The sequence below is a fragment of the Macrosteles quadrilineatus genome, unplaced genomic scaffold (genome assembly GCF_028750875.1).
Source record: "Macrosteles quadrilineatus isolate MER2022 unplaced genomic scaffold, UCM_ALF_1.0 Scaffold_2__2_contigs__length_208266976, whole genome shotgun sequence".
Taxonomy (NCBI): domain Eukaryota; kingdom Metazoa; phylum Arthropoda; class Insecta; order Hemiptera; family Cicadellidae; genus Macrosteles; species Macrosteles quadrilineatus.
The window spans coordinates 133,014,457-133,032,635 of record NW_026542595.1 but is presented as its reverse complement, the minus strand read 5'-3'; the positions used below and the strand labels follow the sequence as shown (position 1 = coordinate 133,032,635).

The window sequence follows — 18,179 nt, the reverse complement described above, 5'->3', positions numbered from 1 at the left end:
TTTCATAAATAAATAATAAATATAAGATAAGGCATTGGATTAAAATATTTCTCAAAGATAGGTCATGGGATCAGAGCCACAATTCTTGCCTGTTGGTGACAAACCATTGGGTTATTTGTGAATGTCAGACAGTAAACAGTCGACATAAATCTGCTGATGTCCTGCCATTGCACAAACTACTAGAATTTCACCACAATTTGTGGAGACACTAACTAAATAGTGCTACCTACATTTTATGATGATTCAGATGTTCTATCCCACAATGAATTGTTTATATCCGTTTGTTTCATTTTACTAAGCTAGACGTATCGTAACACAGACCACTATTACTTAAATCTATCATGTTTGTTCAAAAACAGCTCGTATTGTTTGGATTATTTGTTGTATATTTTCTGTGTAAAACATACCAGTGAACTGAACTGCAACTGATTAAATATTTCGCTTGAATGTAACTGTATACAATTATTTTCTCTAAGTTACGAGTTAAGTATAAAAAGAATACAAAAATATCCAGTCAAACATACAGGAATTTTATTAGTGACAAAGTTCGATTCCTTAAAAGAAAATAAGTTTATTCATATGGAGTCACACGAAGCCTTATGTGATAAAGTCTACCTTATCAACTAACTCTCAGGAGATCGCCTCTAGCCTTGATATCAAGGATGCCATTGTTATGATTCTGTTCAGTATCTATATAGGTTATAGCTTCAGAAACAACTAAAATAACATATGCTACCTATTGGACGAGTTGAAACGTTTCTAAACTTCTCTTGACATAGAATAACTTATGTAGGGATTGTTTTATTACATTATGTTTTGTAAACCATGAAACCATTATTGTAATATTTTCCGTTCATAAATACGTAGGCCACATATTCCACATGGAGATTACTCTGAGGGTTGAAATGTTAAGAAAAAATAAGTTTATCATTACAACAATTGACAGTAGGTACATTACTAGTGGCATCATGCGGAACGAAATGGTCTATTGGTAGAGAGCGGGTCTTTGGGCCTTGAGGTCACTGGTTCAAATCCTGCAAAATAACGGCTTTTATTTAAGTGATTTTTCCGCAACCCCTACTTATTTGTATCACTGTTAAACCGTAAAATACACATGTTTTACCCTCCTATATTTTTATTCAGAACGATGAAATGTTACTAAAATAACTATTAAATGATGAAATTGTATTTAAAAACAAACGGTGTTTGGAGACACAACGTCGGTGAATAATATACTAACGATGGTATATTCATATATAAGACTCTAGGGAGCAGTACAAACTGTGTGGCTGAAGTGTACAATTGTACTTGTTTGTTGTCCACAAGTTTTTATTGTTATTGCTTGTTTTAATTATCTTTCCGCGTTTTAACTTGGGAAAGTAATGTCATTTACTGAAATTGTCGTTTTGAACCGAAATTATTATTTGCCTTCAGTGTTTGGTTTTAATTAAAATATGTATTGAAATGTAAAAGGTTTAGTGTTAACACAAAACAAATATAGAGCGTAAATTTTGGAGAAAATTAAAATCTTATTTTGTAAGATTTTGGAAATGTATCCAATTTAGATGACATTATATAACTAATGTTTCCAGTAAATTTCCACGGTAGAGTTTTACCCTTAAAACATGATAATGTTTAATTTAAAGCCATCTTGTTGAACTTTAAAAAACAGAAATTAAGTTCAGGGAGAAATTCTTTAATTAATAATAAATAAAAGTTCTACAATGTTTTTTCCCTGTATCAGCAAAACCTAAGTACTCTTTAAGTCTAATGTTATTTAAATAGGGAATAAATCTGACCTGTTTGAGGAAATTTCACAATAAAGAACTAACCAGACACATTTTAAATCGCTTAGTCTTCCGGGTTGCAATTTTGAGGGCATTTATGTTTACCTAATTACCTAAAATTATGTTCATGTAAAAATTAGATTGTAGTTATACTTTTTCATTAGGTTAAATATAACAATTCTCTGATGTGAATTTAGTGTGATGGCCATCTATATATTTGATCTTAAACACACTTTACATCTTTATCTCTTCTTTCTCTTTATCTTTTATCTTTAAACATCGCTGCTGTAGTACATAGTTTGTGTGCATAGTTAGTGACAAAAAAAAATGTCAAGCTATTCAAGAAGCAATAATTTCAAAATAAAAACTACAAATTACACCGTATCATTATTCTAAACCTGTGAAAGCTGGATAGAATGAAATATGTCTACTTCAAATATATAATATCATAGGATTTTCATGCGTATTCAAAACAAAAGTAAAATAGTTTAATTTAGCAAATTTGAAACTATTATTATACGTCTAATAACAAGAGTCTTCGCCAGTGTGTTTGTACCAACGAAAAAACTTATAGTTTTAATAAAATTATTAAAAAAAAATTAATAAACAATATTTATTATGTAAAGTAACTAAGAATTAATAGTGTGCTAGTAAATTCTCCAGGGTAAGAATACGCCTACATAAAAAACTTTTGGTTTCATTAAGAAGGTAGTAAAGTTGTTCGCACAAATGTTTTTAAAAGTTAGCTTTATGTAGGTGACATAAATAGTTTGTTAATTATTTACCTTAAAGATTAGTGTAAAAGGTTATGTTTCAAACTCCAGTTAGAAATCGGAGGTGAAAAGGTCAATTACAATAAACCTAGTTTTTAATGACATTTTGCAGAACTAAATCATTATAACAATTACTAGGAAGGTTCGTTTAAATTTTTTTTATGTCTTTCAATTATTGTATTACAATCTTAAATATCCAACGCATATAGGATTAACCTTAAAATTTAACTATTAATTTAAAAGTTCCCGCGGATGATTCTTATACTCAATAATTATAAATATCCTGTAAACAACAACATTCATTTTGTACTTAAACATAAAAACTGAACAACATTAACACCTCACATAAAAAACACGAATATCAATAAGTGACCATTCAGAAAACCATACATTGTATCCTATAACTACTCACTTAACAAGATATTAAGCATTATATTTATCCTAACATTTCTCAAATCCAATGCAACATGTATTGAGAGGAATATATAATGTATGCAGCTCCAATACGCACCTGTCACTGTACACAATTCTACCGCAGTGCGACGCGTCGAGCCTCATACACAACACAGCATCCTGTCTCACTCAACTCTCGCATCACAACACTACGGATTGTCAAATATAAATATAACTAGGAAGTACCGAACTGATGCAGTGACATGTCAATTCTAATCCCTTCAATAGAAAAATCATCTTCTTGTTATTAGGAGACATTGGTATTTAATCTTCATAAAGTTCTATTTGGAAAGAAGACTGTTTACAAATTAGTATTTGATTATGGAACAGTTATGTTTCATCATTTATATTTTATATTTTGATTCGTAAAGTAATTATTTAGGGCGTTTAAATGTTTACTTAAACATAAATAGTTAATGGATTGGTGTTGGAAATATTTTTCTATATTACGTTTGCTTTATTTATTTTGTTACTGGTTTAGTTTTGGATTTAAGGTTGGGTTTAGTTTATTGGAGTTAAGGCAGGTGGTGATCGCACTTTATCGCGCGGATTGACACTATGAGTTGTTCGCTGCACCGCGACGCACCGACTGAATCTGTCGTTCACCCTAACCTCACCCTTCCACCTCCCTACACCGCCCCACCCTGTGACGTCACTAGCCTGGCGAGGCACTTCTGATGCATCTGTAACACCTCAACTGCTACTTGCATCAGTCAGGCTCTCCACACCCTGTGACGTCACTAGCCTGGCGAGGCATCTCTGATGCATTTGTAACACCTCACCTGCCACTTGCATCAGTTAGGCTCGCTACATCCTGTGACGTCACTAGCCTGGCGAGGCACTTCTGATGCATCTGTAACACCTCACCTGCCACTTGCATCAGTCAGGCTCTCCACACCCTGTGACGTCACTAGCCTGGCGAGGCACTTCTGATGCATCTGTAACACCTCACCTGCCACTTGCATCAGTCAGGCTCTCCACACCCTGTGACGTCACTAGCCTGGCGAGGCATCTCTGATGCATTTGTAACACCTCACCTGCCACTTGCATCAGTCAGGCTCTCCACACCCTGTGACGTCACTAGTCTGGCGAGGCACTTCTGATGCATCTGTAACACCTCACCTGCCACTTGCATCAGTCAGGCTCTCCACACCCTGTGACGTCACTAGCCTGGCGAGGCACTTCTGATGCATCTGTAACACCTCACCTGCCACTTGCATCAGTCAGGCTCTCCACACCCTGTGACGTCACTAGCCCGGAGAGGCACTTCTGATGCATTTGTAACACCTCACCTGCCACTTGCATCAGTCAGGCTCTCCACACCCTGTGACGTCACTTGCCTGGCGAGGCACCTCTGATGCATCTGTAACACCTCACCTGCCACTTGCATCAGTCAGGCTCTCCACACCCTGTGACGTCACTAGCCTGGCGAGGCACTTCTGATGCATTTGTAACACCTCACCTGCCACTTGCATCAGTCAGGCTCTCCACACCCTGTGACGTCACTAGCCTGGCGAGGCACTTCTGATGCATCTGTAACACCTCACCTGCCACTTGCATCAGTCAGGCTCTCCACACCCTGTGACGTCACTAGCCTGGCGAGGCACTTCTGATGCATCTGTAACACCTCACCTGCCACTTGCATCAGTCAGGCTCTCCACACCCTGTGTCGTCACTAGCCTGGCGAGGCACTTCTGATGCATCTGTAACACCTCACCTACCACTTGCATCAGTTAGACTCTCCACACCCTGTGACGTCACTAGCCTGGCGAGGCACTTCTGATGCATCTGTAACACCTCACCTGCCACTTGCATCAGTCAGGCTCTCCACACCCTGTGACGTCACTAGCCTGGCGAGGCATCTCTAATCATTTGTAACACCTCACCTGCCACTTGCATCAGTTAGGCTCGCCACATCCTGTGACGTCACTTGCCTTGCGAGGAGCCTCTGATGCATCTGTAACACCACACTGCTACTTGCATCAGTTAGACTCTCCCCAACTTTGATCTACTCGGTGACGTCACTTGCAGCTCTGACATTTTTATGCACCTGCACAGGCAGTAAGAGAAAAGCCATATTAAATTTCGGTTACTCTCTTCCTTTTAAATTTAAAACTAGTGCGATTCATTTTCACTAAGTCTCATTTTGGATCGTCACAAGGTTATGATCCTCTGACACAACCAAGCACCCACACCATGTGCTCTCCGGCTCATAGGAATAGACCCTTTTCACCACTACTTCAGCTACTTGACTGCAACAACACTTTATCGTGTAGCATCCCTTATCCAGTAGTGCCTTCTGACGCATATGTAAAAAGTCCACGCCACGCGAGTGGGTTTCTCGGCCACCTAGCTATTATCCCTATAACATCAATCTCCCTCTCACAACAAAAAAGGCTTCTTCTTTTACCATAACTTATTTGGCAAGACAAATCATATTGTACCGTTTTAACTCTCAGCCATCTTGTCTATGATATCCATAGCTTTAGAATAAACCAAGAATATACCAAAAGATGTTACATAGTATATAAAACAAAATAACTGATTTTAACGTACAAACGAAACAGTTTTTTTTATTAAGTTTACACACAATAATATCAAATTAAATAACTCCAACAAAACCACAACAATAAAATTTTTCAAAAAGCTCATCGTATAAATATACGACGAATACACGCTGTTTTATCTCTAGACAAACCGTAAAAGGATAACTTTTAATTAATTTCATGCACGTAACGTTTATCTGACATGTACAACTGGAGGATAAACAGTGAGACGGCCATTTTGTGGAAAGAAAGGATTGTGTACATACACTTAACGAGTTTTCATTATCATCGCAGGGTGTTGTTTTACACTTAAAACAGCTTGTATTTCGTCGTCTGATGTTGTTTACTTCTAAGTATAGTGAAAAATATGTCTTTAGATTGTTTATATTTTGGCAAATTTTTTATATATTTTTAATTTAATTTCTTAAGGATGACATTTATTTAAATCGTTATAAAATTAGGTTAAATATTTTGGATAATCTTGAGTCTATTTTTTCCTTGATCAATACAACACATTTTACACATAACACTACATTAAGCTGTACATTTACCTTAGTGCTGCCAGGTTTGTACATATGTTACGGTTGTTCTTTAGTCTAGGATACTTTCTCCCTTCAAAAGCAAAGTAGGACTTACAGCAGGAACAATAGAAAATAAACTGTACTGTCTCATAGTACCTATTTTATTGGCAAAGTTTTAATTATATCCTTAAAATATCTTTTTAAAGTTAAATAGAGCTTAGTAAAATGTTTTATTACAAACACTTATATTGTATGTTTGTATGTAATTTAATTTGTAGTTTCAAATTGTAAATGTAAATTTACCAATGTGTCCCTGATCTTTTGCGAGTTTTTATGTTTACCTTTTTCCAATTTTGAACTAAATATATCGCAAATACGAATATTACAAAAATATCCTCATTCTCTAGGATACGGACTTATGCTATATTAAATATATACGCATCTTCTACAAGGACCTCATTATGGTTCATTATGGACTGCCACTGACATTACTCCTGTGTAGTGGTGTGGTTCACAGCATCAGATACAATCCCCTCTTGCACATTTGTCTCCATTACTTCCTCCACAAAGCTGGACAGGCAGAGTATCAGTAATAGATAAAGCCTAGCCCATTCGTCAGACAGCCATAGATACATATGATTGAATCACCCTACTACCACAGTATATTCAATACAGAGTACCCGTAGGATTACTGTTTTTATTTTAAATTTATTACTATTTCTGGTATGATTTTATCAATTAGTTTTGCGAGTGTGACACTTTGTTAGCAAAAACTTTCAAATCATTTTGCTAAAAAAATGCAATAAGGAATCGTTGTATAAAAGTTATGAAAAGTATATAGATTGTGTATTGAGTTGCTGATGGATGTTGATAATAGAGGCTCTATTGCTTAATTTAAACCCCTTAGAGTGAAGTAGAGCTATATTGACCTACCTATTAACCTAGTAACCTATTGATAAAATAACATGATTACTTTATCCAACCACTGTTGGCATGACGACTAGTTTCGTTCCTTAGAACTTCGTCAGGTCATTATGCAACCACATCATCAATGTTAATACATTGTGGTATTTCAAAGGATTATTTAAAATAGTAAATAAAACTCAGTTTTATAGCTAGTGTTTATTGTGTGTTTATTATAGTGTTTATTTATTTGGTGACAGACATAAGACAGTGCCAGTCTTTACAGTTTTAACCAGTTTTATAACTTTTTATCCCATTTTAATTATTTATCACTGTAACAAGTTACGATTATTGTGATTATTTCAGTATTCTAAAGAACATTTTGACATGTTCATGATGATGATGCATACAATACCTGACGAAGTTCTCAGCGACAAAACTAGTTTTCATACCAGAAACTGTGGCTGAATAAGGTAATACTTTTATTTGATCAATAATACATTGGAATAAGTATTATTGATACCAAGGGTCACAATGTATAATATATTAAACTCCGAGAGAGCTCTATCTTCTATTCATATTTTAATTATTTACAAAATTATAGTTAAACACATCTCAGCACATTCTCTGTTGTAAAGATACATCGGAAGTTTATTCTTTGCATCTTTTATTTAAAAAAGATTTAAATTGATGGAGTAGAGATCTGTCGGTAGAGATGTGGATGGTGCTTTTTCTCTTATTGATGATCTAAAAGCTTTCATTTTATTAAAAATTATTTCAATAAAAAGTTTAGTTGATTATTTTGGGGATTGGTAAGCTGTTTGGAGCCTAAAAAAAAATCATTTTTATTTTAGATTTGTAATATTGTTATTACTTGTTGGAACGATCTAGTCTAGGGTTTGAGTGTGTCACTTCCGTTCCTGAGGTCACGGGTTCTAATTCCGCAAATCACCAACACCTTTGTTGTGATAAACCTGCGACTCTCTAAGTATAGCATGGATATTACTCATTAGTGTAAGGTGGTCCCAAGCAAGAGCCAAGCGTACTAGGGTGTAAAAGAACATTAATAATAAAACAAATAACAAATTCATTAATTTCTACCTTTATTATTGGGTTGCCAATCAAGTTGTACGTGTGTCTCAGATGTGATATAAGCAGCGTCATAGTGTAATTAATGCAGAGTGACGTCACGAATAACACCTGTCTAAGCTGCTCCATCGTAATTAACATTACCAAACAATAATGCCATTACCATTGGTAAAGACAGCATGGATCTAGATAACAGATTCTATAACATACTTGATGAGTAACCACTTTATTTTAAAAGCTCTTGATCTATGCTCTTAGTTTTGCAGTACTTACCTCTTTCTTTTCAGCAACATTTGTTTCAATCACATTGTGGCACATTTCTACACTAGGGTGTAAAATGACTCTTTTCGACCTGAGCTTCAGTTTTACAATGAGCGCGGGCTGAATAGACACGTTTTGCATGTTGTAATGTTTAAGTTTTATTTTCACCTTGCCTGCCTAATTTGTTCTTAACATATGGTTAATGTTATAGTATTATATTGTTGTGAGTTTGTTTATAGATGTCATGTTTACATTCAGTTGTTGTATTCTATCTTATTCCTAATTGAATAAGTATTATGTTAACTGTGTATCATATTATTTATGTAATCAAGGAAATTAACTGCTTAACTATGCTATTTCACCAATATTATTGCTAATGCGATGCACTATATTTTTCACCATATTGCAACATTATTTAACAAACTAAGTTTGAAAACAAAAATAATTTGTATTTATTTAATAGCAAAAAATGTTGTGCATTCAAATTAATATGATTCAGGGAATACGTTTGTTGTGTAGTAACCGTTTTTAATGTTCAAATTTAAAACGTTAATGCGATTTAAAGAGGCGTGTTTAGATCTATTGCTGGATCATAATCTGCGAATTTAACATTTCCAACAGATTTGTGAACAAAGGGACTTAATGTATCATATTTATGTACAAATAGTAATACAAAAAAGCTATTATTTGGTTATTGATCGCTTATATTCAAGTTATTATTCCGAAAAACTTCAGCCTCATTAGTTATTTATTTAATCCGTAACGACAAATTATATTTTTCGTTTTGTACCTTTTTCTTTTTACTCGTTTATTGTCTAACGAAACACAAACATAAAACTTATCTGGTTAAAAAATTGTAACATTCAAAATATTTCAACTATTTTTTTTTCCAAATATAGGAAAAAAAAATTGCACGTTATGATAAAAATCAAGAGAATTTCTTTGAAAATTTCTGACCTTTGAAAAAGAAAACAGAAATATTTCTACTGTGCATTTTTAGAAACAGACATTTGAAATCCAATCCTTATACATATTAATTTTGGCAGTTAAAAGACATGTGACGTCAAATATTAGAGGGATAAACATTGCCATTACTGAGATGTTCGTTCACACATCGTCTGCTATAGCTCTGAATTCAGTGGCTAATTGTATGTTAAAAAAAGGCTATACATAATTTTATTGTTAAAAGGGTACACAAATATAATCGAGTCATTCATCCCATAGGGTTTTGTCCATCGTTGTAAATAATAAAAACTGTCGCACTAAAATTTACGCCTAAACATATTCTTGCATGCCATTTGTCTTAAGTGGTTTTGAAACGATGAGCATTTTCCGTGTGAAGTGACTACCGCACAGTGAGCATTGTGGTGGGGGAGGCCATCGGCTAATTCTTTAAACCTGCACTTTTCTACTGCTGGGTGTTTCAAAACAAATATAATAAGGTAATAGATAAATGCTCTTTATAATTTTAATTTTAGTATAAATTTTGTAATTGTTTGTGTTTGAATAGTATGTATTTATTCACGCCGTACATTGTGTTAATAAAGTTATTATTTCATTAATTCCTTAATTTATAAGCGTTTATGAGTCAAGCGCAAAGAACCTCATTTATTACTTACTCTGGCCCACATAAAATATTCCATTAACCGACCAGCTGTTTGCAGAGCTTATTCAAATGTTGCCGTAGACTGTTAAAAAACCGGCGAATTTTAAACAATCTTGTCCTTAGTCTTACTTATTTATTATACTACTTGTTACGTTGATACATCCAGATTATAGTTGATATATGTTATTTACTAGAAGTTTTATAATAAAATACAATACCTACAACAGTACTCATGGCAGATATGAAAAATAAACGATATAAAAGCAATATTACTTATACTTTCTTCTATTAGCTTGCCTACAATTCTACCTAGTTTTCTACAGCTTGCCATGCATTCTCATGTTAACATACTCTAGTATATTTTAAAATATGATTGTTATTTACTCTAAACTATTATTATGATTGTTATATATTGAATTTTAGTTACATTTTAAACTGCGGAAGAACGAGATAACTGAGTCAGCATTGTTTCAAATTCTCATAAAAATATTTAACAGATTATTATTTTGGTGTAGTTAACTTGTGTTAGTGATGAATTATTTCTATTTTAAATTGAATGTTTTTACTTTTTATTTTATGGTTTTACAACAGACTCCAGTCTCTCACAAACAGTAGGAGAAGTAAATTCAAATAATTTAAAATTTTGGTATTTTAAAACTTGAAAAAAGTGTATTTAATATAAACATGTATATCAATTTATCCAAAGAGGCAATTGTGAGCATTGCATTTGAGGTTGCTGTGCTGAATGAGGCAATTCTATATGGGTGATAAATGATACAGACTTCCATACAAAGACCTCCTTGTTATAAAGCTTTGAAAATCTATAAATATATTTATTTTTTAAATCTGTTAACTGGTTTGCTAATTAGTTGAATCCACGAATTTGGTCTAGTTAGTTTTGCGATAGTAAACAAGTAAAAGAAGAGTTGGTGTACCATAATGAGGAAATAAATTAGTGCATTTGGATTACATAATTTATACTTGTTACCTTCTATTTCTAATGTTTTAATATTTTATTTGAGGAGGGAGCTGGTGTAGTGGTTAGAGCGTGGGACTTCAGTCACTGAGGTCCCGGGTTCAAATCCCACCAAGTCACCAATGGATTTTATCCAAGTGATAATGCCGCAACCCCTTGGTCTAGCCTGAAGTACATAATGTGATAAGCAATTCCGAGTTCGTGCCTAGCGAATTATAAACTAGATTATATACGCTAACATTATCTAACTATTAAACTTGTCTAATTATCTAACTACCAACCGCTTGAATATTTACACGATATACTGTATATGAATAAAAAAATTCAATAGGTAATTACAGTCAAATTTTTACTTTGCTTAGTTCCTACCCTTGATTTGATTCCAGTTTGACTACAAGTAATCAGTTCAACAAACAACTTCATTGTCAGTAGATACCCTCCGTTATTGATACAAGTAAGACAATACAGTCTCCCAAATGTGTATCTGGATCTTTTATAGTCATGAATGTAAATGGGAATCTTCCATGCCAACTCTTAGAACTCAATGGACCCATTCATAATCCCCGTAGGAGCATAGAGTCTAATATCGTTCTGCAGAAAAGCAAAGAGTAATGGTTGAAAACTTCATCCAAGCAGTGCTGTTGGTGTCTCTAAAAATCCATAGCCCAATAGCAGCCAATATCTCCAAAGAAGCGTTATTAGAATTTTTCTAGGGCAGAGATAAAATTGTTTATCCAGTATTTCAAGCAAGGGCATTGTTTTTATTTACTCACCCTCAGACTCTGTCTGATGGCAACCGGCATGGCTAACCATTACAGATTTTGCAGGAGAATATTAAGTATAAATAAAATCTAGCTACCGTATCTAGAATCACGTAAATTATTTTATAAACGTTTGGATATTGATCAGATTTTAGTTTTAATACGTGACCGAAACCTCAAAAGCCTTTAAAATACTTACTAAAATAAAAGGAAGGGTATGTTTTTTTATATGAAGCATTATTGTTCAGAAATATTAATTACGACGACGAAGGGCTTTTGACAGATGACATTAGCAACCGAGGGCATATAATGCAATTAACCTGAACTGATTATACACTGTGTCAGTTACATATTGTCGTACCAAACATCCAACGTCTAAACTTGGAATGGAAACTTTGTAATAATTAGGGCCATAGTCAATTAATTTGTATACAGTATACAATTTTAACATATTTTTCTATCTACTTAAACATTGGACACTAAAATAATTTTGGTTAGTTTGACAGCACCTCCTTAAATAACAAGATTTTATACTTTTTAAAATTTGACAAGAGCTTCAAAATGGGTTCGTGAACCACCAAACATATTTTGCAGGTCTCATGGGGTTTCTATTTATTCTATTACGTAAAACATAGATGTGTAATGAAATTCTCGTTCCTCTGAACAATCAGTACAGATAACTTTGACTCCTTTTCCGACAAAAAATGGTTGGATCTAATTTCGCTTTAGTAAGTAATGTTGGGCAGACGTATCACCCTTTATTGTTGTAAATAATCAAGGAATAGTACCTAGATATACGCTTATCTCAGAGTTTAAGCCTAATAAATTTATTTCATGTATTAACTAATTTCGCTTGGATTTACAGCCATTGTACAAAAAGGTAAAACTACAAACATTGTATGTTGTAAGTCGTTAAATATTACCACACTATGTATGGCTATGTAACGACCATAACGCGTTCACGTTGGTACAGACCATTGTTAGACATGTTCATGTGCAATATGCATCCTGTTCATACTCAGCTGATTTTCGTCAACAATATTGTATTGTGTATATACAAATTGTTAACAACCACGCTATAGTATACATCCATCCACGAATACTAGAAAAATACCAGTATGGATCATAAACATAAACAAATGAGGTTTTTGGCCCGAAAATAAACAGGAGGTTAGATATTTCCAATAAACGGTGATTAAATAATCAGTTAAGCACGTTTTAAGCGTATGTTTGAAATATTTTGTATCTTATTCCGATGAATTGATATTTGTAGTTATATTTATAAAAACACGAATTTGCTAAATTTTAATTCCGATTCGTGTTTTTACAAATATAACTACAACTATAAATTCGTCGGAATAAGATACAAAAAAATTTAAAACATGCAGTGAAAACGTGCTTCGACTGACTATTTAAACATAGTTTATTAGAAATTTCTAACCTGTGTTACGTTTCCACAAGTTTGTGAAATATAATGTTTGTAGCTAAACTCGGTCGCCACACGGCCGCTCCGCAAGGCACTCTTTCGATAATCAGAGTACTGAATAGTATAGGATTCGGGCCAACAACGTAATTTGTTTATGTTTATGATCCATACCGGTATTCGTGCATCCATCTGACATTATACGCTTGTTATAATATTGTTATGATTTATTGAAAGTGTAACAATATATGCATAATTCGGGTACCATCGTGCTTAAAATCAATGTAAACTCTATTTTTCCAAATTTTGGTTCACATTTTTTTCTTATTCAGTGTTATTTAAATTAAATATGTTAAATTACAATGTAACTTTCTCAACAGTTAGAATATAAGCAACGTTTAGGTGGCACAAGTTTGTTACTGTAAAAATAGCCTTAACAATAAAGAGTTGTTTTATTTAATCAATAATACAAAGCTCAACTCAATCTTAAAGTAAGTTTACAAAATGCCTTAAGGTTTTTTCCACTTAGTTCACTTTTCAATGACTTAAATAATTGGTAATTTCCCACAACGCTGGGCTTGCAAAATGTCTGTTGGTCCAAACGTTTACTCAGGTTTAGGGAAAATTGTTTAAATAATTTATATAGTGTAAGATGATTTAGGGAAATCATTTTGCAGAGTAAGGTCTTGACAGAACAGCAATATGCCAATATTAACGACGATTCAAATAATTTAGTTACTTTTAGACCAAACATTAAAGATAAAAACAAATAACCAAAAGATAAAATGTTTAAAGCGGTTATTAAAGTGGTGTTGCTTTGTACTAGCTGCAGGCTCTTTAAATCGTCGCAGCCCTGGATTTATTCTCTAAGATGTCCTTTTAATGTTGCGTAGCTACTCACTACTGTAGATAAAAGAACTATAATTTCTGAAACACTTAGATAAAATTAGTTAGATTATAGAATTAAAAGAGGCAATATATTTAGTCAATAGAAGTTCCAGACAAAATTCCCATAGGACATTTAATACATGTTTTAATACTAATAACACCTCTAATAATATTTACATTAATATTTTGTTATTTCCCCTTTTTAACTAATAAATTTCAGGATGACTAGTTAATCCACATTTGTCATTTTAAATGGAGAAAGTTATGTTTCTGTTAAAAACTTCCTGCACAATTTATGTTTCCTCTTCCTCATTACCGTACTGTGGTTGATTAACTACTGAAAAGAAAAATTACACTTTTAACTTATATTTAAGTCACAATATTTTATACGCTGGGCAAAACTTTGAAACATAAATCTTATTTTACTTTACTAAAAAAATAAATGTGAAAGTGTGTATGTTTGTGAGTTTGTCACTCAGTCTTTCACGTGAAAACTACTGGACCAATTGAGCTGAAATTTAGATCCAATATACCACAGACATAGGCTTATTTTTATTTGAAACTCTACTAGGGGCCCACCCCACAAACGTCTAAAGTTGCTATATTATTCTTATACTCACTATAGACAACGCACACTCATAATTTCAACGTATATCTATGTTTAATCTCTATTTTGATTTATTTTTCACTGCTTAATTCAACTCAATAATACGCATTAAATTCGCCAACTTCACATGAAAAAGTATATATAGCTTTTACGTAGCTCACTGATCAACTTCTGGCAGCCATTGTCTACTATCGGATTGGACTGGAGACGAGCCAACTAAACTAAAGTTCAATGAAAAACTTCCTAATTCTTTCTCAGCTAGAGATAAAACCTCGAGCTTTGGGTTTCTTAACTATACCTAATACCACACAAACATCCCAATTTACCGCTTCAATTCAGAGTATCTTAGCATATGTGCAAAGAGATCAATTAAAAATAGCAACTCTTGTCTATTCTGAAAGCCAAAATATAACAACATTGTAATGACCGAATTATTCTTCAGCGAATTTGTGCTATAGAGTATAAGCTTTTTATTACCGTAGGTCTCTTAGTGACCCAGATTCAAACGTAGATCCGGGACCGATTTTTTCATGTCCTTAGAGAATAGAAACACCTACCGTACATATATATTTATTTCCAATTACTTTCTAAACCGTATTGCTAAGCTTTAAACAAATAATAGTCTTTACTGGAGCGTGTGCACCTAATGGTAACTTAGAAAATTACACGAAAATGTAAATTTGATTTTTTTTATCGTGAAATTTTTAAAACTTGTGTAGTTCTCTTGTGTTTTATGGGTTTACTTTGATTACATTTGGCTAAACTATTTTTATTTAATACAAAACTATTCACATTTTACAAAAAACACACCGTATTATATTTCATGTAGCACTAAGCTCGTGAAACATAATACTATTTAAATTGGGAACAAATCTTATATTATTAATATTAGTATTAGTATTAATATTAATATTATTAACTTTAGTATTAATAAACAAACAGAATTGCATGTGTACGTGTTGAAATTTATTGAAACATTTATTGATGAACTAGTATGATACCAAATGATTACATTCAATTGATAATATCTTTATTTATTTTATCAGGCATTTATAATTTCTAACAAAACAAAAAAATTCCCAATGATAACTTTATTTTAAACTTTTCCTGCTTGTACTTAATTACCAAATTTTATTTTATGACTATATTATATATTTTAATGAAATGCAAGTAGTTTATTTTACGTATTATTTTATGGTCTAATAAATCCCGACTCCAATAACCTTTGAATATTTTCACAACAGCTGTGTACCACAGTTTGTCTGAATGTTTGTGTAAACGACCAATAGGAGTCACGTACATTTGTAATAATTTCTTCTTGTTTTCTTTTTGGATGGTGGTTCTTACGGCTCATTTCTATGCAAATTATTACCATTATAACTGAAACCACAGTTTCAGTGTTTGGATGGAACCATTTTTTCGTTCAGTTCGTGCACAAACTCTTTTTTTAAGTTAGGTGAGTTATACACTATACAGTCGTATCAGGTCTCTCAATGAAATTGAGTATTATTTATTCAGCTACATAATTTATATTTCTTGTAATGGGGACTAGGTGATGGTATTTTACATCACGCATCATTGGAACACACTGGTTTTTAGGCATATTACTGAAACCTGTACGTAATTATTCCACAATATGCAATGTAAAATATGCTTATCTGACTATGTAAGAAGCTTTTTTAATGGAATATAATTATGAGTTTTAGAATAAAAGGTTTCTGTTTTAATACTTGAGTCCCGGATCGTTTTAATTAAAAGCTTCAATGTTCAGGTTACAATAATTTAGTAATAACGTAGAAACTGAATTTGATTGATTTTTTTTCCTTTTTGATTGTGTTTTGTTGAGTTGGTGACACAATTTTAATTTATTTTACCACTTCCTAGTTGATTAAATCATTAAAACGTTAAAATGAAATGGACCTATTATCTGAAAATATAATAAAATATCTAATATAATATTACCTCTTCAAAATAATCAAGCATTGCTTAGTTAAGTACTGTAACTCGACAAATATAAAAAACGATCTTATTGAAAAGATTACATATTTTAAGACGGCATCAATAATAACAGGGCATTAAGGTTGTTTCATATTGTTGACATAACATTACTTCACCAAGATCCTTTAATAATTAACCTAACGGCTCAAACCAAAAGTTATTTTTGTTTTTATTGGTAGCACACTCCCCCATAAGTTTGTATTACATGAGTTGAATTCGAAATTAAGAGAACATATTTTTTCCATTTGTAAGGTACACTGCTATTAGTAAACAAGCGTACGGTTAGTCAAAAGTTCATGAGTAAAATTTATTTTTATTTAAGTTTAAATAAAGTTTAAGTGTTTAAATCTGATTGTCATAAGATAGCCGTATGATAATGATAGTCATACTATCATTAAGTAAGAATATGTGTGACGTCAGACTTTTAGCTCAAAGCGTCAAGTGAGCCGTGAAATAGCTAAGCCACCACAATCTTCATTGTTGTTGTAGATAGGTTGCTTGACTTTGATGCTGGGAGAACATAACATAAAAGTTTATCCTGAATAGCCTTGGAACAAGAATTTATGTTTGCATGAAGCTTTAAGTTCATAGTTTAAGATTATCATAGTTTCACAAAAAATCATTTATTCTTAGAGTCTAAACCTAACTTCCTTGTTTAGACATGTTTTATTTTAGGAGCTTAAAAGTTGGCAAAAATATATAACTTGCTAATAAATATTTCAAATCCTTGTGTGAGATCAATTTTGAAATGCCGTACCACATCTAATAGCACAATTTTGGTGTTTTCTCAAACTACGAGTTTTTTAAGATTTGACAATCGATATTAGCCATCAGCATTAGTAAGTCAAAGGAAAGAGAAACAGTCGATGTTTATGTTTCGATGTTTGACGCATTGGAAGGCAGCGCTGACAAGAAAAACAAAGCACTTTATCAATATCTCTTGTTTCTATCCAGTTGTTGTCTAACATAAATCAATGACCAAAATAAAAGAATTTCGGTAACTCTAAAATTTCTAAAATAAATTGGTAAAAAATTAAGTTCCTGTATCAAATAATTTACATGTATTATTTGTTTAAATACATTGATAGAAGAAAAGGTATTGTTTTGTACGGATTAAACATTTTATTCTGTACGCTACGTTGTCAATCTATCTTTTTATGTCAAATTTTAAATGCTACATAATAGTTCATTTAGACCCCAATGATCAAGGAATTATGTCCAGTCTCGAGGAACTACTGTATCTTCTTAGCTTCAAACAAATTAGCTCTATGGGCTATTAATTAACAGCTGTGTCTAAGGAATATGTCGGCACTGACAAGACTGCAAGATCACTCCACTCATCCTACACTCATCTCCATTCATACTTGGCATAAAATACCTACTTTGTATGGTCGCCATTTCAATGAAAAGAATTAAAAGTATTAATGAAATTCTGTTTAGCAGGTGAGCTGAATGACTATTCAGCTATAAATAATATACTTCCTTATAAAATAGTCACAATGTTTATGGAGACCAGGAGATAAGGCGGGGCAGACAGATAATCATACGCTGTGACTGCACTTCAACCAATTACCTTCAATTGGAAGC

The 18,179-nt window shown here is 32.8% G+C and overlaps 1 protein-coding gene across 2 annotated transcripts in view; it reads right to left on the bottom strand.

Annotated features, from left to right (window-relative positions):
• The window catches only part of LOC128986011 (uncharacterized), an 80,495-nt gene extending 77,267 nt beyond the window's left edge, over window positions 1-3,228 (bottom strand). For both annotated transcript variants that reach the window (XM_054406080.1, XM_054406081.1), the window contains exon 1: window positions 3,072-3,228. The gene's annotated coding sequence lies outside the window, so the exon portion shown is untranslated. The remainder of the gene's footprint in view (window positions 1-3,071) is intronic.
• Window positions 3,229-18,179: the final 14,951 nt, after the last annotated feature.